The 22,846-nt window shown below is 36.8% G+C and overlaps 1 pseudogene; it reads right to left on the reverse strand.

The window, feature by feature from the left end:
• Window positions 1-7,388: 7,388 nt before the first annotated feature.
• LOC132050358 (putative pentatricopeptide repeat-containing protein At1g12700, mitochondrial) lies at window positions 7,389-11,658 on the reverse strand (annotated as a pseudogene).
• Window positions 11,659-22,846: the final 11,188 nt, after the last annotated feature.

A 22,846-nucleotide genomic window follows, 5' to 3' on the forward strand; every position in this document is an offset into this window, starting at 1 on the left:
GATCCTATCTGATCATGGGAAGCGTATGAGAGAAGCAGCCGGAGAGGCATCCACTCAACCAACGGGTCGAGATCGAACATATCGACATTCCGAAGAGACCTAGGTCGGAACTTTGAACAAATCCCTCCATGATCATGTGAAAGCTTGTACATATCTCTTAAAGGGTGCTGTTTCGAACCGACCAGGGTCGAGTTTACTAACCAGATTCTCGGTTGCGGGATGAATGTTTATGAATTATGAAATTCGAACCAGAAGCAAGACATGTCGGGTTCATTCGAAGTATGGAATAAACAATTATTGATAGAATACAACAACGGTATATGCTAAATGTTTAAGGGCAGAACATCACACGAGGAATGCTCGATAAAGTCTGATAATAACCAGTTGCAAGATTCCAAAAGTTCTTTTCCCATTTCATAAAAACCCGACTGGGCCGGGTACATCAGTACAGCAAAAAAAAAAACAAGAAGAAACCCTACTCTACGATCGGTATTTGGAAAATGAAAATAAAACAGCTACGTCCTGGTTCGAACTAATGAGTCGGAGGATGAGATCTCCAAGTATAGCCACGGGATGCAGCAGTAACTGCTGATACCGACTAGCTGTCCCCACGACTTGCACCAGGGGCGGACGACCCTGGGATATCCGATTTCGGCAGATCTTCCTCGTTAAGTATAATCACCGATACGCGTTCGCCCAAAGGCATCTCCCGGCGAGTCCCCATGATATGGCGAGTTCGGACTCGAGATCCGACCCCCGAATGCACAATGGGAAAACTGCCGGCCTCCCTACTCCTAGGTAGCCTCGATGGAGCATGTGTTCTCCTCCCCCGAGCCACATCCTCAGTTACTGACCTTACCTTGGGAGCCTGCCTCGACCGAAGTCCTGGAATCCAAAAGACATTAAGTCAAGATAAGATGCAGAGGAATATAGGTCGAAACATTCGGGTTAGAAGATCGTGGTCCTTGCCTTTTCACCCTTCGGGTGCCATCCTTCTTCAAGAACGCCTAGGCTACGAAGCACGAGGGGCAATCACCCACTCAAAGATAGCAGCTTCGAGCATGGGCTCGACTGGAGTCGGCGAAGGGTTCCACACTTCGGGAAAATCGGCAGGAGAGGGGCGGTGCAGTTGAACCGTACGTACCATCACAAATCGATTTAGCCACCCTCTATCGTAATCGTCCTCGGGGTCAATGAGACTACGTTTTCCCTGAGGAATCAGCGACGATTCCCCCTCGGATGCCCGAGGTACATATAAATGGAGTAGGTGGTTGAGGGTAAAAGCCACCGCCGCATTGGCTAACTTCTCGATACGAACACAACCTCAAATTTGAGGAGCTATCTGTCCGATACATACCCGATATCGACGACAGAAGAACTCGATTATCCTATGAACGGGAAGGACGAACCCTATGGCAAAGGGATACGTATACAACAACGAATAGCCAGTGACATGATGAGTCATTTTTACACCCTCCCCAACGGGGAGAAGGTCAACATCCGCGCCTAGACGGCAATCTTCCCTAACCGTGGTAATGGCGCTATCATCGATAATAGATTCGAAATCCTCCGCCGAGTCAAGATGGTGAAGAGCTTTACAGTCATTCGCATAACTAAAACCCGACGGGATAATGCCCGCAACAATAGATTCTAACTCCCTGTTTGGACCTTCGGTTCCGGTCGGGGGTATGAATGAAGACTGACCTTCACCCTGAGTCAGTAATGGAACATACGCCATGGTCGCAGAAAGTTTTTCTTAACTTAGGATTAGAGGAGAAACAAAGTGAGATTTGGAGAAGTAGGGATGCATGGGAAAGAAAGAAAGCATGGGCTTTATATAGAAGAAGATTTGTGGGATCCTGTAACGTATCAGGAGTTCTGATTCAGGGAGGATTCCCCAAAAAGATTTGGCGGCTGGGTAATAATGACCTAGCATTGGGCAGAGTGAGATTTGACTTAAAGGTTCCATTCCCCGCCGTCGATGCTTGCACCACGGGGAAATGGGGGGACTATGCAGCCATACGGGTAAAACCGAGGATATAAGCACGCTCGGTTTCCCGTTGTCATGGCTAGGCTCGGGTGAATCCCGAGCATCTCACCGGGAACGAGGTCTCGAGATCAGGCCGGTACGAGGCGATAAAAGTAGGGTGATTGACTGCCGCTACCAGAAGACCGAAATATCCGCCCTCACCCGGATATTTCGGCGTCAATCCCGGCGACGCAGCTGTAAACAGATTTACTTGCTTTATTTAGAGTTGTACTAGGTTTGAAACTCCTCTACTAAATAAGGAGGAGACCCTCATTCATGAAAGGGGTTGGCAACAAGAAGGAGAAAAAGAATATCAACAATCAAAAAGGTTCATTGCATCAGTTTCATCTGTTCTTGGATTTTACTTTATTTGTGTCTCTTGATAGCTCATAACAAAGGGATTCCGACCTCGGTCTCCTAGCCCGAGATCGTATGTACCCAGCACTTGGTTAGATTTGATTCTTTGTCCTCTTTATCATATCACGCATTTTCTAGATCCCTAATTGAATTTAGCCGCATATCTTTGACACCTCATTTAAATCTAACTGTTCTATATTTCTCGGTTAAACACATGCAATCCTTTTGTTGAAGAAAATTACCTGCTCCATAATTGTGAGATTGCTGCCAAATATATATTTGGAAAACATTTACAAAATTAAAGAACATTTCTGCTATAATTGTGCGATAGCCAAATCTTTGGAAGCAAACATATGGATGTATTACTATTCTAATTAAGGCTAAGAGCTTGGTTTAATTAATTAAATCTAAGCCATTAATATTGATGTGAGACATGTGTCATCAATCCAAGTAAGAACTTACATAAATGGAGACAATAGAAAATAGAGAGGAGTCGGATCTCATAGCTTATACCCATTTAATCCGGTTAGAAAATATTAAAAAATTAATGATATTGATGTGAGACATGTGTCATCAATCCAAGTAAGAACTTGAATAAATGGAGACAATAGAAAATAGAGAGGAGCCGGATCCCATATCTTATACCCATTTAATCCGGTTAGAAAATATTAAACAAGTAATTAATATTAAAACTAGAATATCCATTTATCTTCTTTACGGCAGTTTTAGGATAAAGCATCAAAATATTCAGAGTTCGAAAATATTACAAAACAAAATCTGACAAATAATATACTTGAAAAAATGCGACCGTTGAATTGCTAATTAGTGGACAAAATGGTGTGAGAGGAAAAGAAGATAAATGGATATTTTAGTTCTAATTTTAACTTCTTTAATTCTGCCTCACGTTTTTACAGTCACCCCGTTTAATGGATGAAGTATTTTAGTTTTAACATTAGTTAGCTTGTTTGATGTTTTCTAACCGGATTAAATGGGCATTTGGTTAAATTGATCTGGGTTGGGTTGGGTTGAGTTAAATGGATTGGATGAGTTAAACAAATTTATTATTAAAAAATGGAATATTGTGTGACATGACATGCCAACTAGGAGAGAAGGAGGGTTTTGTGTGTTTAGTGTATTCTGATGAAAGTAGTGCTACTTGAGTAATATTCTAATCCAAAAAAAAAAAAAAATGATATTACTAGGCAATTCTCAATACATGGATGGCCTTTGAGGGAATTTACTCCAACAAATAGTCTAAGTACTCTTTGAATCCTGCACCCACCTTTTACGTCACCCCTTACTCCCCCTCCCAACCTACCTTCACCCCCACCCCACACCCACCCCACTACCACAACCTTGCCTCCCCCCTCTACCCCTTCCTTCCGGATTTTCTATTTCGTATATAGTAAAAGTTTTATAAAAAATGAGAAATATTTTCTTACCTTCCACGCCTATTCTACACCCCCCTCCGCACCCCAAAACACACACATTTTCTATTTCATAAGTATATTTTATCTTACTTTTATAATTTTTTTTTTTTGTTCTTACTCCTACACACATTTCTATTTCATACAGTATATTTTACTTTTATAAAAAATGAGATTTCTTACATTTTCTATTTCATATCTTTTATATTACTTTTTAATTTTTTTTATTTTATAAAAAGTGGAATTTTTTTTGTTACCCCACCCTACCCCCTCCCCTCTCCACACCTCTGAATTTTCTATAGTCAAACCACTCTATAGTGGCAGTGTTTGTCCGGAAATTTCATGGCTATTATAGTGAGGTCTTTGTTATGCATCTATACTGGCATTCGATATTTAGATCTCATTTAGTTGTTATAAACAAAAGTACACAAACAATTAACTTTTTGTACTTTCTATGTTATAAACGAAAACAATATACTTGAAAATTTTAAAATCTCAATTGATTTTCATATCTTATTAATTAAAAATTGAAAAGTCTAATAAATTACTACTTAATCCATAACTAGTTGTACTACACAAATAAAGAGTTAAAATCTATGGAACATATGCATTTAAAATTAATTGAGAATTTTAATATTTCAAGTTTGACGTAAGAACTCTACACTTGTAGGCTGTTTTGTAAATTCTAGTCACTTAGTGATAATATAACACTTGAATTGATGAAGAATTTTGTCCAAACTTTCAGCAAAAGGGAATTCAATAGCTTTTCCTTGAAGGCTGTATAAGAGTTTAACAGTTAACTCTTCTATCTCACCCCAAGTGTCATATATATATATATATATATATATATATATATCATCAGTGTAAGTTTCAAGGATTGGAAGTGTTGCGTAAAACTTCATATAAGTGGTAGCATCCATTACATGATTGGTGTTATGAGATGAGATTTGGGCTATAAGTGATGGCACACTACCAACATCATCAACAAGTTCTAAGTTTTCACTATTAACATTGGGGTTGACATGGTAGGTAGAAATATATATATATATATATATATATATATATATATATATATATATATCATCAACAAGTTCTAAATTTTCACTATTAACATTGGGGTTGGCAACTGTAGGTAGAATTTCGGCATTTCTCCAACAATTGAGAATGGTAGAGGTCTTAACATCATTCCATGCTTCTACAAGAGTGTTAATTACTTGATGTAAAACTTGTTGTCATTAGATAATGGGTGACTTCCATTGCGCTCATATTCATCAATCAAATGCTTGATAAAACAACTTTTATACTTGACCTTAAAATTTGCAATTATGCTAGCATCTGCGGGCTGAAGATGTGACGTCGTATTAGGCGGAAGATAATGAACTTGAATAAGTAAATGTTAGCACAAAATTATCATTAAAAAGAATATGATTAAAGCTACATAAATCACCTTAATATGTGTTAGCAGATCTTCATATTCCTCGATGTCAGGAGGAGTCGCATTGTCCATCAATAACAGAATCTTACGATTTTCATCTTCAAATTTAGCATTGAGACCAAGCATATATTATTTGAAAATGTCACGAGTCATCCATGCTTTCTTGTTAAAGCAATAATTGATGTGTGGGAGAGAGTCCATATCAACACGTTTATAACAACGAGGTTTAGCAACAGATCCAATAATCAAAGGTTTTATTTTCTCTGTCCCTGCGAATGAAGTGCGCATATAGTTTGAGCCTTTTTTTTTTTTTTAAAAAAAAAGAACAATCAACTAAAATAAACATTTAATCTTTAAAAAAATTCAACAAATAAAATATGTCGTAGGAAAATGATATCTTACCCAAAGCATTGCATGTTAACATCACGGTAATTCTAGATTTATCTTTCTTATGTCCACTCTCTGGCATTTGAGCAAGAGTCTTATTTGGAGACATATGAAAAAAAGTCCAGTCTCATAACAATTAAAGACATCCCTAAGAGCATTATCTTTTATTACTTCTTGAAGTTTAGTGCGAAAGTGGGAAGGTCTTGGATGGGAGCATTCTCAGCCTCTCCATGAAAACGGTAAGACTTGATGCCATGTCGTTGTTTGAGCCGCAAGAGCCACCCATTAGAGGTAGAGAAGTTTTTCTCTCTACCGTGTTAATACCTAGAGATTCTGCAAAAGTAAGTTCTTTGGCGGTGATAATTGCATCTGTCAAGATGACATGATTTGCCCTTGCTTGACTAAACCAAATCTTTCTTTGCTTTGTCAATCTGAATAATATTGAGGGTTTGTTTTCTTCATAAAAAATATTGAGGAAATTCTTTTTGATACGTGCCTCTGGATGCGCACATTCACGCAATTTCTTGCTTTTAACAGGCTTTTGAGCAGCTTCAGCTTGCTTAGCCACCTCAATGTACTTGTTCTTCTTGCTAAGGATGTCCCCAACAGCTTGACGACTACCAATTGAAAATTTCTGCTTCAGTTGTTCATGTGATTTTTGGATTGTCCTCTTTGTATTGACACAATGCTATCTTTGTTTCTAGAGAAATAGCTTGACGTTAGACTGCATATTGTGTGAATAAAGGATATGTGATGAACTTTGTTATTTTTTACTAGAAATATAATTGTATTTATAGTTACAAAATTGAGAATAAATTCAAATTATAAAAGGAAGATAGCAAAATTAAAGTTCCGCAAATATTCATAGATAATATCATACCAATTGAGTTGATTAAATTGATACATTAAATTGTAAGATTTGGTTGTTTGCATATATTAAAAGGAAAAAAAAAATATTTCTCATAATAATCAGATTTGGTCTTGCAAAATTTCAAACTTAAAATAGTCTAATTACAACTACCAAAATCAAGGAAATAAGTATTAAATATATACAAAATCGGTAGATAGAAAATAGGTGATTTTGAAAATATTCAAGACTAAATCATATTTATGAGAAATATATTTATTTCATTTTAGATATTTGTACTTCAAATTTACCATGTGCATGATATTAATGATGATCACCAGAAATATTTCAATGTTTATTTTTATACATAATAAATTTCTGACAAAATATTATTCCACAATATTTGAGTATGGCTATTATAAAGGTAATTTTACAAAGAGTGTACCGCTATAATGAATGCCATTGCTGTTATAGGTAGAATGCTATTATAGAGAAGTAGAACATAACATGAAAAATCGGTTTCGGAGAAAATCAGACCGTTATAGTGAAATCTTTGTTATAACGAATAACAATTATAGAGAGGTTTGAATGTATATTTTATGCCATTTGGTAACAAGCAATGCACTTCTTTACACAAATACTAAAAATGTAGGGCTTTGAAATAGAAGAACAATCCCTCTACCTGTAGAAAATAAACAAAAGGAAAATACTAACAAAATCCTAAGTCCAACAGATGATTAGTTTTTTCACGCTAAAGACACAAAAGAGACTAAGCATTAAAAGCTTCAGATACGAACTTCTTATCACAAAGGACCCAGCAATCCATTAGATCAAAATGATGACATAAATCACATTCCCTTGTGTTGAGTTATGAGGCACATACTGAACCATTAAATATGCCATTGACACGTTTTTAAGTTCATCTGCATTATTTTATAAAGTCAAATATTGATTCATAAGTGTGAAAAATAACAGGATACGAACTGAGTTGCTGTTACACAGTTCAGCTATGACTAATCTCAACAAGCCAGGAATTCACTTACATGAACAAGGTTTTTGCAAACCACACCTTCAAAAGATGAAGCATAAATTAGAGATGCAAAGGAGAGAAAGATGTGTATCACAATCTATTCCAATGAATTGCACCTTTAGCACTTTCCTTTTGGATCAGAAATTACAGTTTCGGCCCTATAACAGTACTTACTGATCAATTCTTGAATCAAGTGATGACTAGCGGTGAGACACTTCAAAATTACCATGGAGCACAAAATTCAACCAGGACATCCTTTCATCTGGATATAGTAGCAAAGCACTCGAGGGGATTGAGGAAATCTCGATATTAATCCCTAAAAGTAGAAGAACAAGAACGTCAGAATTACCTATTTGATATCATCCAGTAAGTCCGCATATAATTCAGTTCACCACAAGTTCCTACTGTTGGGATAAAACGGCCCAAAGATACTCTTAACATGATGTGATATTGTCTGCTTTGGGCCAAGCCCGCAAGGTTTTTCCCAAAAGGCCTCACATCATTAAGAGTATCCAACTTCTTATAAGTAGCTCCTTTTTTCTTTTCGGCTACCAATGTGTACTTTGTTCGCACACCCAACAATCTCCCCTCGACTAAGTTCCACATAAGCTCATTATCATACCACGGGTCGAGAGATTAAATATGTACGTATGTCACCCACATCGTCGAGGTATTTACGGTCACGAAGCCACCGGCCGTGTGGCGCGTCTTCAAAGCTATGGGTAAAGGTTGTAAACCAGCCCATAGAGAGGCAAAGACACTAAGCCGGGCCCCATGCCACGCTCCGCCATTTTCATACTCGTCCCGCCAAACCATTGGCTCGATCTGGAGTTGTGGTCTAAAACGGTCAAAGATACTCTTAACATGATGTGATATTGTCGCTTTAGGGCCAACCATACGTTTTCCCAAAGTGCCCTCACATCATTAAGAAAGTATCCAACTCCTTATAAATAGCTCCCTTTTCTTTTCAGCTATCAATGTGGTACTTTGTTCGCACACCCAACACCTCCTCATCGTTGGCAAATAAATTTGAGAAAAAAGGAATCAAAACATCCTAATAGATAAACACAAGTTAGGTAGAATCGACGAACCCACTAATATAATTAACTAAACTTCAAAGTTGAGGTCACCTAAACTTAGCACAAGTGAAAATGAGTACAGAGCATAGCACACGCTTCCCTTCTATGATTAAGCAAAGTCATACTGTGTCCAACTTCAAGTTGAGGTCATGTTACACTTAGAACAAGTGCAAATGAGAAAGATTGAAAATATTACTCCGTTATTTAATGTCACCGCAAAGAAAGGAAAAATCAGAGTTCTTTTAGAAACTGAAATGTAAAATAAGTCTTCTTCAACTTACATAGTAATGATAGTGGGGGAAATGAAAATACATCCCAATATCACAAGGTATACATTTTTTTTTTTTTTTTCTTAATGCATACATACAGTGAGTACAGAGCATACCACAAGCTTCCCTTCTATGATTATGCAAAGTTCTAATTATGCAATATAACACAGTGTTGAAACATAAGATCAGACATAGAACCCTTTTTTCGGCAAATTCTTGCAATAACATGCAGAGATTACATAAAATCCATATTCTAAAATTAGAAACAAACAATTACAGTAGAGACTTGCAAACAGGTTTCAAAAGAATCCGCTCCCTCCATCTTCTAAGTTAGTTGGAAGTGGCGATATGGAGCACACCGTCTCTGAATTCTAACGAAAATTAGTCAAAGGGACAATGAAGTTATCTTTGACAATTTTATTGAAATGAAAAATGCAAATTCCCAGTAAAGCATCCAGTACTGTCGGATCATACATAAACCTCTAGAAATATATTCTAAAATAATTGGAATATGGTGTTGACCATCCAGATATAGTATATCCTATCAGTTTTGAACATGTTCTGTTTCAATTTCAGGAAGATCATAAATATTCATACTTTAGGGGACGAGGGACAAAAGAATGGGTTGAACTTGTCAGAAAGATTGTTTCCATAACATTTTCTAAGTTACCGGCATAAAATGATAGAAAATGATATTACATGAGGATTGAGGACAACTAAATAACACAGAAAATCATATTCTTAGTACATGAGATAACTAAATAACAAAAGATCATATTCCTAGACTTATAACATGTAGACATAAGGGAACACACATTATTACTCATATTAAGAGTGCAATGACATACGACATCCAAGATAAATAAGAGTGGAAAAACAATCAAAATATCAAAAGTGATTCACCTCCTCCGTAGGCCTGCCTGGAAATCTCAAACGATGTTCTAATTGCCATATTTTCAACTTCTGCAATTGCATTGGATGCCATGTCTCATGCAGGGATGAAAGGAAATTGTATCATAGCCGAATAAACCAAGTGAAAGAAATATTCACTTCTTATTTTCCGTGTGAAGCTCTGGTATCATGTCAAGGACGGAAGGGTTCTCCCTTATAACGTTTACCAGTAACTCAACTGTAGTTGCATTAAATGGAAGCCCCTTCCGGCCATTTCTTTCACAAAAGTTGCCATTTCACTAATTTTGCTGCACCTCAGAAATCCTCGCACAATAACATTGTAAGTGACGTCATTTGGCAAATAACCGTTTTCCTCCATTTTTCTTTTTTTATCATTAGCTTCATCCAACAACCCTTCTAGACAAAATCCATTTATAATTGAACTGTATGTTCTTGCATTCGGAAGCAATCCAATTAGAGAAAGCTTCTCAAAAATAGCATGAGCTTTGTCGAGTTTACCATTATTGGACAATCCATTAATGACAACATTGTAAAATTCAATACTAGTATACTCTATCTTTCCTTCCAACTTATTACAGAGCGACATAGCTTCTTCAACAAGTCCATACTTAAAATAACCATTGAGCAAAGTGCAATGAGCGTACAAATTAGGCACTGGCCCCGTAAATAGCATATCATCAAAGAACTTTTTTGCATTGCTAATTCTTCCAACTTCAAACAGACCTTTCAAGAGAGTATTGTAGGTAATAATATCAGGCTTTGATCCCTATGAAAAATTTCACCAAACAATTGCATGGCCTCATCCACTTTCTTTTCCTTACAGTATCCATTTATTAGTATGTTATAGGTAAAATTGTTGGGCTCAATGGACTTATCTATCATGAAATTAAAAACTCTCCTAGCTCTATCCAGTTGACCACGCAAACAATATCCATCCATTACAACACTGTAGGTGAACACATTAGGCTCTATACCTTTTTCGATCATGTGTCTCATTACTTCCTCGGCATCTTCGACTTTTCCTTCTTTGCATAGTCCATCTATCACCATGGTGAAGGTGCGCACATTTGGATAAATATTAAGGTTCACCATCTCATAGAACAAAGGCCTAACCTTATCCCACTGGCCAAACTTACACAAACCATCAATTAAAGAATTATATGTGATTATGTCTGGACGAATGCCTTTCTGCTTAATCTCGTTCAAAAGATTCATAGCAGCATCTAAGTTTCCATCTTTGCAAAGAGCATCTATAACTATGCTGTAGTGCTTTATGTCGGGCTTAGTGTTCCCTTGTTCCATTAACCGGAGCAAACTAAAAGTTCTTTGAGTATGGCCTCTTTTGCTGAGCCCATTCATGACAATTGCATACATGACTTCGTCGGGCTCACATATCTTCTCTCTCACGAATTTTTTGAACAATTCAACGGCATCTTTGACCTTATTTTCAGCAAAGATTCCCCTTATAAGAGTGTTAAAGGTGACAACATCAAATGGAATGCCATTCTTCAAGTAAATGGGTAACACCGAAAATGCACAATCAACACGATGCATCAGGCAATAACTGTTAATCACGATATTCAAGATGAAATCATTAATAAGGATACCAAATTTCTGTATTTCTCGAAAAAGAGAAACAGCAGAAGGGTAATGCTTCATATTTAGTATAGTCTTAAATAATTTACAGAAGACGGGAACAGAAGGAAGAGGCTTCAGTCTAACCATTTATGGAAGAGACTTACACCATCATCCAAAATGACTTAGAGAAATTTTGTTCATCTTCAACGAGAGGCTAACGAATATCTCTGTGCCCTAATTTTGCAGAAAACTTGTTTCGATGACTGATGAGTGTCTCTCCCAACTTTACTAATACTCCCCAAGTCCTATTTGAAGGAGAACAATAGAAAAGCAAATTAAAATGAAAAAACAGGTTTTTATTATAAATACACTTATAGTAATTTTTTTGAATAGCTTGCATGCTCGAAATGAGAAAATCTCTTATTATTAAATTATTTGTTGTCATTTTCTGTACAAGGGTTCTCAAAGATATATTTTTACAAAAATGTTTATTCTCCTTTTTAATTAAAGATATGATAAAACTTTTAATAAAAATATTTATTCTCCTCCTTAAATTTCATCTAATATTTAAGGACCCTTGGCCATTGGAAATTATTCATTTTTTTCCGAAATTTTTTTTAATTTTTTTTTTTTAAAACTAGTGTTCGGCCATGAAAATTCCAAATACAACTATTAGGAATTTGAAAAGCAACCAAAACTTTGTTTTCACTATTTTCACTTTCTGTTTTTGACCCTTCGATTGGATCATCCACATCGAAAATAATACTTGAAAAGGGACTACGAGTCGCCTTCTTTGAGCAATTCTATTTTTTAGAGAAAACTTTTTCAAATTTGCCCTAAAGTTTTTATTTTTATAAATTTAACCCCATTTATTCTAGTATTGGTAGTGTTTACAACTATTTGTTTTAGTTCTTGTTGGGTTTTGTATGGGCACAAGTGCAAGGTGGGGATAGTCCGCATAACAGTGTCACTTTTTCTAGCTTCACACATGCAACAAATGTGCTCAAACCTTATGAATGGCGATAGATTACTGGTAATTTATTGCATTTGTTGATTAAAGAATTTATTTTCTTTCAATAAAAACTTATCTGCACCGGGTGTTTACACTCAACAAGTAAATGAATGACACTTGTCATATTATTTAATTATAAATATTAATATTTAACCATAGTTAACCAATTATTTTGCAGATGATCTTAATTAATAATATAAAATATTCTCATGCTATTTCGATTATCTTCCAAACAATAAGTAGATTAACTGTAATTTCTTAGTACTTTTATGCCGGTAATTAACCACATCTCAAAGGCTATAACTATTTTTATTTTCATTAGCAGTAGATCATGAAAATATCAGTCCATTCTTAGATTAGTTAGTTTTACAAACTCATCATCATATTCATTTATTATACTTCTATTCACCTCCAATATCTTAATCAACGTCACTTAGCTAAGACTATGGATGTGATAGATGATACAATAACTAGAAATCTGCAATAACAAAAAAAGATTTTGATAATGAAAACACAGGACGTTGGTCTAGATATTTGCAATAACCAAAAATTTGCCAGCAAATGAGATTTTGGTAACAAGAAATTTGTAATAACAAAGACTGTTGTGATGTTCCGTTATTAAGTTTGCTTTCTTTTTTAATTTTTTCTTTGTTAAAAAAAGAATCTAGTTTAGTTTATTATCTATGGTTAACTTAACTGAGATAGGTGTAAACACCCGGTGCGGGTAAGTTTTTGTCGTTCCCTCTTCTTCAAAGGAGCTTTGGTTCTTTTTTTTTTGGTCAGGTGGGGGGTTGACGGGTCAGGGAAGGGATTGTGGTATCTGAATTTGAAGTTTCATTTTGTTGAAAGTTGTTTTCACTAATACATCAATTGTTTTGACATAATTGTGTAATCGCTTATTTGATTCAACCAACTGGTTATGTTTATTAATTGTTTTGGGCAGTTTTGCTAGTTTTTAAAAATTGGGAGGTATAAATAATATTTCATATATTTTAGAAAAAATACATTCAAACAACCAAATATTATTTACAAAAACTATAACCAAACACAACTCCACTCCAACTCCAATTTCAAAAATTCCAAATAAAGTGAACTTAGCTTTTTGTTTCTATGGCCAAACCCCTACTTAGTTCATAGGATATTTCAATTAGAAATTTAGCCTGTTTCCGGTCACTCTATTTTAATATATTTAGTAGTAGATATTCTTCATGTTTTATAATGCTAGACTAGACACTTAATGTCGTTGTGTAATAAAAATATTATTAAAAGTAATACTTGTGATGGGTTGTGTGATTCTAAAACAAGGAATGCATCTGCCACTGAATTATATTATAGAAGGTTAGTGTAGTTATCCTCTTTTTTTTTTTTTTTTTCTGGTACTTAGGAATTTTATTACAAAGTCGGATAATTACAGCTCAAAAGAAAAGAAAAAAAAAAAAAAAAAGAAACCAGGACTGCTGGACGTAGTCCTAGCACCCTTATCAGCTTCCCTACACATTAAACACAACTTGTAACTAGCTAGGATACAAATTATAATAGATGAAAGGACACTAGTTAGTTTTGATCTAGTACATGCTCTGAAATATACATCTTGAATCACACTCCTAACTATTGCAGCAACAGGTCCTCTTTTCCCTTGGAAATCAGCTTGATTCCTCTCTTATCATATCTTATAAAATGCACCCAGCCATGATCACGCGATACAGGACACAAATGGCTCTATTAGTCTTGTAGTATGCTTCCATCCATGAGCATTCAACCGACCAATCCCAGCTTTGCCTACTAATACCTTGCCATCTTAACAGTTTGCACCAAACTTCAGATGCTACAGGATATGTGAAAAATAGATGGTCCTTAATTTCATCAACACCACTACACAGTTGGCAATATAGGATCAACGGCTAAGCCCCATTTGGTTAGTCTTTTTCTGTATAAAGATTGCCATTGGCTACCAGATAGACTATAAACACCCATTTAGGAGGGGCAGGATTACTACATATTAACTTCCTCCAGTTCGCCTTAGGCAATGACCCCATGGGTTTCAAGTACATTTTCCTGACTGGGAACTCTTTAGTCTTCAGTTCTTCAGTAAAATTCAACCCAACAACTTCCATATAAGTTGCAGCTTTCAACACCTTTTTGATTATCCACCATGGTACCACACATTATCCCATCTTTTATGTAGTAGAGATGCACCCACCTCATCCACAACTTATCTTTCTTATTACAAAGATTCCAAAGTAGTTTGCACAAGGCAGCCTTATTCCAAAGCTCAATGTTAAGTAAGTTCAAACCACCTGCACTTACTGTTAAACTTAATCTTTCCCAAGCAACTAAAGCTTTTTCTGGACAATCTCACATTACCTGTTCATAAAAAAGATTCTATAAATCCTCACAATTTGCTCCTCCACCTTCTTAGGTAGGAGGAATATTTGAGACCAATAAGTTTGAATAAAGAATAGCGCACTCTTCAAAAATTGCACTCTGCCAGCATATGACAGCATTTTAGCTATCCAAGAGGTGACCTACCCAGCATTCTGTCAAGTAAAGATTGACATTGCACCAAGGACATTCTTTTGGTACTTAGAGACACCTAAGTACCTAAAGGGAAGCATACCTTTGGTCATACCCAACAACTCAATAATCTGATACCTGCATTAACTCCTCCAAAATAAATGGAGGACTTCTCAAATAGGCCTGAAGTCCTGAGGCACTGAAAAACTTATGGAAGTAAGCAAACAACCTAAGCACAGAGATCAAGTTCCCTCTACAAAAAAGCAGTTGATCATCAGCAAAAACCAAGCTCGATGATCAATAACTTAGCACAGTTAGCCTCTTTTTATACATCACAATTATAAGACATTCATATTTTCTGGTGACCATCTGTCGCCAAACAATGTTAAATTTTCTTTCATGAGTTTAGTTTCTCTTTTGAGATATTGATTGGAAGTGTTTACTCACATTATTTAACTCCAAACTTTACTAGCAAGCCTTTCTTATTAAAATGCATTTGTTTTAATGGCTTGATATGTCTTCTTCACTAAGAATTTCCCGTCAAAGCTTTGATTTGGCTAGAGAAGAAGTCAATTTTTGAACCCCTTTTACCAATCCACTATAATATTCCTCACGTCAAGGGAGGTGTAATTTTCAACAAAAGGGAGCAGTTAAACGCACTTCCCTCTACCTAAGTCTGCCCCAACATATACATGGTGATGATGTGTTGCTACTATATGTGCAACCAATGTTCCAGATTGAAAGTTGATAAAAAAACGAAGCTATATGTTTGAAGCTTTCTTGGGGAAACCTGTGCAGTATTGATCTAAGCTTACAACATGACACGACATTAAGAGTGCCGTCAGGTTGGCTTAGCCTAATAGTTGTACATGACGTATTGAAGGATGGGCCTATAAGTCTTAAATCCTTTTTTTTACGTTTAGAAAATTCTTGGTTAAAGTGTACACTTCTCCTTGCAGAAAAAAATGTAGGTTCTTGTTCTTGCATTCTATTGCTATGAGAATAAGAAATATAGTCACACTAATACAGACCCACTTCTCAAGACTTAATTTAGGAGAAAATATCGACAAATAGATAAAGAATTATGAGTCTTGATGAAGTGTAACTTATGCAGTTTTTAGTGTACACCTGGACCAACTGCTTCCTGGAACTGCTCCAGCAGTTTACTATTCCTAGTTTATAGTTATCTGATGTTAATCTTATCCTATTGTATTATCTATAAATATGTAATCTTATCCTATTGATATCCTTCAATTTCTCTTGGTGATGGATTTAGCGATCAAGATGACGAGGAAGAAGAGGGTCGTGGAGGACCGACCTAGGATCAGATGGGGGAGTTTGACCACTATTAGTGCCCGGAGACGGGAGAGAAATTGAAGGATATGGGGGCACGGGATAGTAGTGGGGATGCGTAATAACTTGGGATAAGACCGCGCAAAATAGCAAGGGAAGTGTTGGGGGTCTCCTCAGTCGTGAGTCGCATCGAGGGGCCCCGTGGTGGAATGGAGAAGTTCGGTGGAAAAGAAGGTGGCGTATGCGAAGTGATAGAAAGCATGAGGTGGAGAACCTGGACGAATACGCAACTTTCACGGCGAGAAAAGAGCGAAGTTCTCGACGCAAAAAAGCAGTTGGTTGAAAGCCCGCTATCAAGCTGGTGAGGCACGTGATGTGTGCATTTACGAGCATGGCAAAGTATTTTATACATCACAATTATCAAGACTTCATATTTACGCAGTGAATCTTAAAGCCGCGATTTTGGCTATGGGGAGTAATGACAAGGCCGACGAGGTTCTCGTTCGTGAGAACCGGACCTCGATATTGATTCGACTAGGTTGTTTAATGTCATCTTTAAGACGGCATTGGGACGCCCAAGAATGGAGGGCGAGTGTAACTCATCCTTTCATACAAGAATAAGGGAGATATCGAGCAACAACTTCATTTGTTTAAGCCACTACGAAAGCGCGGGGAGATGGAGAGAGATGAGGGTGAGAGAGAGGTGTGTACATTTTTCGGATTTGGCTAGAGAAGAAGCTTGAACTTTTACACAATCTATAAGTTTACTTGGAGGCCAACTGTGGGTACATTAGGTGTAATTTTGTAACAGGGTGAAAGGGCAGTTAAACGCACTTCCGATTGTGATGGGGTTGGTCTCAACATATACATGGTGATGCCATGGTGTTCACGATTGACGAGAGAGTTAACGAATGTTCGTTTGAGTAGGACCAGATTGAAAGTTGATAAAACTTGGAAGTAAGGCTTGTTGGAGCCGTGGGAAAGAAAAGTTTCGATGGTTTCGGGGAGAGATTGGGAATGTCACGCATCGTGTGGAAATGGAGGCTTGCTTAGGAGTCTTGTGTGACAAGAAGGTGCCAAAAACTTAAAGACGAGTTAAGTAGTGGTTACAACATGACACGACATTGTTGATGGATGTGTCACGCCGGGGTAGCCGGGGTTGGCTTAGCCTAATAGTTGTACATGACGTATTGAATTGGGCATGTGAAGAGTGGTAAATCCTTTTTTTAGTATGGATGGTTTGGGAGCAGAGACACTAGGGGTAGGCGAAGTGGACGTGTTTCACGAGGGGTTCTCCTTGCAACGGCGCAACTTACGCCTTACCGAGGATACGACCTTTGTTCTTGAGGACCCAAATTGCTATGATAGTCTCGTTATCCGTTCTTATTAGTAGTCGCATTATTGCAATATAAATTTTTATGTTCCAGTTATTATCCGTTATTTCCATGCTTTGATTATCCCGCGTTCTCTCGCTCCGACTATTAGTTATTTCCCATGTTGTGATTATCCCGTGATCTGTGCTTGCATTATTTTTCCATATGCTTTGAAGTCTTTTATCTCTTAACTTTATCTTACTTCTTTTTATGCTTTTTCGAGCGTGTGGAACTGGGTTCCGTCCTATATTCTCCAGTACACTCTATAGTTATCTGATGTTAATTTCATCCGGGTTGTTGTTGTTGTTGTTATGTAATTAGGACTAGTTAGTTGGATATGAAATTTCAGATTTAAAACTACTATGTTCTGGAGTCTTGTCCTCTCCATACGGACGTCTTTATTGGTGTGATTGTGTTTAAGATTCTTGCACGGTCTATTACCAATAAATCGCAGTTTCTTATTCTAGTTCTTGTGTTCTCTATTCTCTGGTTACTATCAGTTTGGTATCAAAGCAGATCGATCCAACATGGTCAATACCAGATCCTCTAATTCTCAAGAAGACACTCCCAATGTTGAGTCTCTTGCCCAGCAATTATCTGCCCTAGCATCAAAGTTAAAGACTATTGATTCGCTGGCAGCAGAAGTTGCTATATTAAAAGCCTAGACTGGCCATACTCAACAAGAGGAAACCAATCTCCGAACCCGTAATGGAGGAAAATCCGCTTGGCAAGAAGAGGAAGAAGACATTGAGAGTCCAGTGAGGCCTAAAAATACTGCCCGGAGGCCACACACAAAGATGGAATTCCCCAGATTTGAAGGAGGTGATCCCAAGGGATGGATTTTGAAAGTAGAAAAATATTTTTGCTACTATCAAACTTCAGAGGAACACAAAGTTGACATTGCAGCAATGTATCTGGAAGGCGATGCTCTGGATCTCTTCTCTTGGATAAATCGAGAGCGAACTTTGCTTTATTGGGAAGAGCTTCTTAAAGCATTACAGGAAAATTATGGTCCTGCGGAGTTCCAAAATCCGGACGAGCATCTTTGCAGCATTCAGCAAACAGGTTCTATACAAGAGTATCGTCCAGAATTTGCGAAACGTTCGTCTAGGGTCACAAACTGGCCAGATCACTGTCTCTTAGGGGTATTTCTGAATGGGCTAAAGGAGGAACTTAAATCTGATATTAGGATTCACAAGCCCCGAACAGTTTACAGGGCTATGAGTTTGGCACTTGAATTTGAGAATAAGTTAGGTCCAATTCGCAGCAATAGAGGTCCCAATTTGACACCAACCAGTAGACCCACTGTACAAAACCCATTGCCCTCTGTTAAAAACATTCAGAATAACGCTGCTGCTTCTTCTCCAAATCGAAATTCATGCAACAATTTTTCTTCCAAACCAACCGGTTCCCAACCTCTTCAAACGCGAACATGGGATACCGAGAGGAGAAATCTTATGGCACAGGGACTTTGTTATCGTTGCCATGAGAAATTTGCACCCAGTCATAGATGCAAATCTCCGAAATTATCTCTCATGGAACTTACAGGAGGAGATCAATTGGAAGATGTTGACCAGGTCAATGCAACAGTCGTTGGTGACCCTTAATAAACTGGCATTGCTGAAATTTCTTTCTTTCCACCTTGAGGACAAGGCGACTTTTCAGGGGGGAGGGGTGTGGAGTGGGGGAGCACTGATACAGAACCACTTCTCAAGACTTACTCTAGGAGAAAATATCGACAAATAGATAAAGAATTATGAGTCTTGATGAAGTGTAACTTCTGCAGTTTTTAGTGTACACCTGGACCAACTGCTTCCTGGAATTGCTCTAGCAGTTTACTATTCCTAGTTTATAGTCATCTGATGTTAATCTTATCCTATTGTATTATCTATAAATATGTAATTAGGGCTAGTTAGTGGGATATGAAATTTCAGATTTAAAACTACTATGTTCTGGAGTCTTGTCCTCTCCATACGGACATCTTTATTGGTGTGATTGTGTTTAAGATTCTTGCACGGTCTATTACCAATAAATCGCAGTTTCTTATTCTAGTTCTTGTGTTCTCTATTCTCTGGTTACTATCATACACCCACAAACGGTTATTGAAATATTGCTGGAAACTTGGTAATCATGTAGTCTAAGCACTAGTAACCAAGAGGTGACAAATACATAATTAGTAACTTAATCCAATGCAGTATTTCATTTTCCAGGTAAGTTAGCAGCTTCTTTCTGATCCCATCGAGTATTTCTGGTTCTTGCAGATAATAGGTAAACTCAACCTATTGGGAAAAACGATTAATAAGCCTTCAACAGGATAAGAAAATTGAGAGAATTGACAAAGCTGAATCGATAAACCTGTTGAAGAATAGATGCAGCAAGTCATAAGAACATAGTTAATTTTGCAAAAAATATTGTGAAAGTTTAAAATGGGAGAAGGGTGAAGTCTTCATACTGCGTAGGACTAGTAAATCTACAATGATTAAGATGGGAAAAAGAATGAAAAAACATAAAAGAAAAGGTGAAGAAGGCGTGGCCAACAATTGAATTATATGATGATTCATTTTCATGGTTGATCAAGAAGTTGCAAGAAGGAAATACTAGTTACAAAAACACTCTAAAAGATCAAAAAATAATGAAATATTTGTGAAATACCAAGCTTTTGACAGACTTCCATCAACTCCAAAGAACGATGAAAGTATGATGAAAAACTTTAGCCAAATGAGCAAGACTGTAAGCGTGTTCACCTGTCCACCCCAGTCATAAAGCTACTATCCTTAATAATAACACATATACAAGTAATGGTAGTTTCTATGCCACTTGGTAACTATAATGCACTTCTTTAGACAATTACTGAAAACTGCTACTCAAAATCTATGGCCATAAAATAGAAGAACAATACATTTATTTTCGTACCATTAGAGATGCCCTGGACAATTTGGTTCATCTGCAGTATATCATTAAGTCAAATATTGATTCTCTAGTTTGGACCACACTCTATTCCGGTGAATTGCACCATTAGCACCAGGACCAGCTAAATAGAACTTACTGATCAATGCTTGCTGTGAGACACTTTAAATTACCATGAAGCGTGAAATTCAACCAAGACATCATCTGCTCATCCAGCACAATTTTCTCAAAGTTATCTGGAGGACTTCTTCAAGGACTAGGTGGACTCTCACATCTAAACCTTCAAAAACACCTCGTCCCAACCAAAGTTGCAACGTATTTAAGCTAATCTTTCAGAACTATAGTTTGAAGCAAATACACTGAAAAAAGGCTAGAGGCCTCAGAAATGAAGCAGAAAATAGGACATGTTATCAGCTGTATATCTTTCAGAACTATAGTTTCTTGTTGGGCCGCAATGAGCTTGTTTTGCAAACCCAGATATATACAAATTTGACATCATGTCACAAAATGTCTCGCAAGTTTAACTACAGATTTAGCTACTAGAATCGCTTTTGACACAAAGCACATCATGTTACTGCACATTACTTTTTTACCAGAAAAGGCTTTAAGTTTATCTCTCTGTCATAATGTCCCCAGCTTTCATTGAGTTGCACCTTGTACTATGATTTTCCTGAAATAATCCGGTTCCAGAGAGTTAATAAGAGAGAGGAGCAGAAGATCATTTGGTAATAAATCAGATTTGGGTCTTAAGAGAAGAAGATGAAAAGAAAAGAAAATGGGTCGGGTCGGATTAAACGGTTGAGCTTTTAAAGAAATCGGGTATTTAAAATTGGGGTGGGTCATTTGATTCTGCGCTTGACATGTGTCCCTCCATCAAAATAAAGGGCAAATTTATGCCAAAGTATAATGGGAGGGATATATTTGGACCCAATGTATAACGGGAGGGGTATATTTGGACCCAAATTATAACGAGGGGTATATTAATCCTTTTCCTATAGTACAAGGGTATATTTGACCCATTTCCCTTTTTCATAATGCTTCATTCACACAGCCAAGTCAAAGCAAGACAATGCAACAAGAGAATATCAGAATGGAAATTCTTACACTTCAAGTGTACTTTATTAGAAAACTTAAGAGAGATATGTTACTCCTATCTTATAGTGTCCACAGGATTCAATATTTCATAGACAACAAAATATCTTTAATGACAGCTACACATGCAGACATGATCATAGAACAATTTCAAATTCAAAAAATATTACAGAAAAGCAAAGAGGTCACATCAGCAGCTCTAAAAGTTAGTCTAAAAGAAGTTGATATCATTTAGAAGTGGTTGATACCTCATTCTCTAATAGTTCCAGCAATTGTTTAAGATATATTAAGTCAATACTAAGAGATTTTGAATTTACCAGGGAAGCAAAAGGGAACAGAAGAAGAAAACAAGTTGATAACTGGTCAATGTATTGGTTGATAACAGAACAACTCTAATAACTGACCACCACCCCTCAAACACGTAGCAGTAGGTTGCTTGTTCTTCCATCTTTTAAGTTCTTAGTTTGTTCACATTTCCCTTTTTTTTTTTTTTTCTCCTTGTTAGATACCATGAGAAAACAAAAAGGCCAAAGAATGCCTTAGATAGTTTTGTATGGTGTGCTCTTGCAGCTGTTATATACCATATATGGATGGCCAGGAATGATGCAGTATGGAACATGAAAGTACCCCATCCAAGGAGCATACTAAAGAGAGTAATGATGGATAGTCAGCACAGAGTACAAGCCATTCTTCACAGAAAACGAAAGCGTAAAGATAGAGGTCGGATACTGGATATACTAAGGAGAATAAATGTATAGAAATAGCAAGAAGATTGAAGTAAGAAAAAGGAGGGGGTTGGTCGTTTTTGCTGTTTGCTCTGTTTTTTTTGTTTCTTTGTTTTGAGAGGCTGGGTTCTGTTGCTGTAAATGCTTGAGGATTGTGAATAATATATATATGGATAGTTCGACCCGAAAAAAGAAAAAGAAAAAAAAGAATGCCTTAAATGCCAGTCATCGGAAGGAAGTTTCTGTTGCTGAAACCCACAGATCTCACTCTGTTTTCATGATTTTGTTTCAACAATCAAATAGTACAACAACAATTATTACATGTCAATCCCAAACTAGTTGGCATCCACTATATGAATCCTTTGCATCTATTCCACTCTATTAGGACACATTTTCATTCTTCAGCGATCAAGCCTAACTATCACCCTTGGGTAAATAGAGAAACCAAATAAAAGAGTTCCAAAAGGAAGAAAATAGCTCATTCTCAACAGTGAAAAGCCATTTCTTGAATTCCTATACACAAAAGAAAGCATTTTTATACCCATTGACACTACCATGAGTTATGGAAAATTTCAGAGTA

This window comes from Lycium ferocissimum, chromosome 3 (assembly GCF_029784015.1).
Source record: "Lycium ferocissimum isolate CSIRO_LF1 chromosome 3, AGI_CSIRO_Lferr_CH_V1, whole genome shotgun sequence".
NCBI classification, from domain to species: Eukaryota; Viridiplantae; Streptophyta; class Magnoliopsida; order Solanales; family Solanaceae; genus Lycium; species Lycium ferocissimum.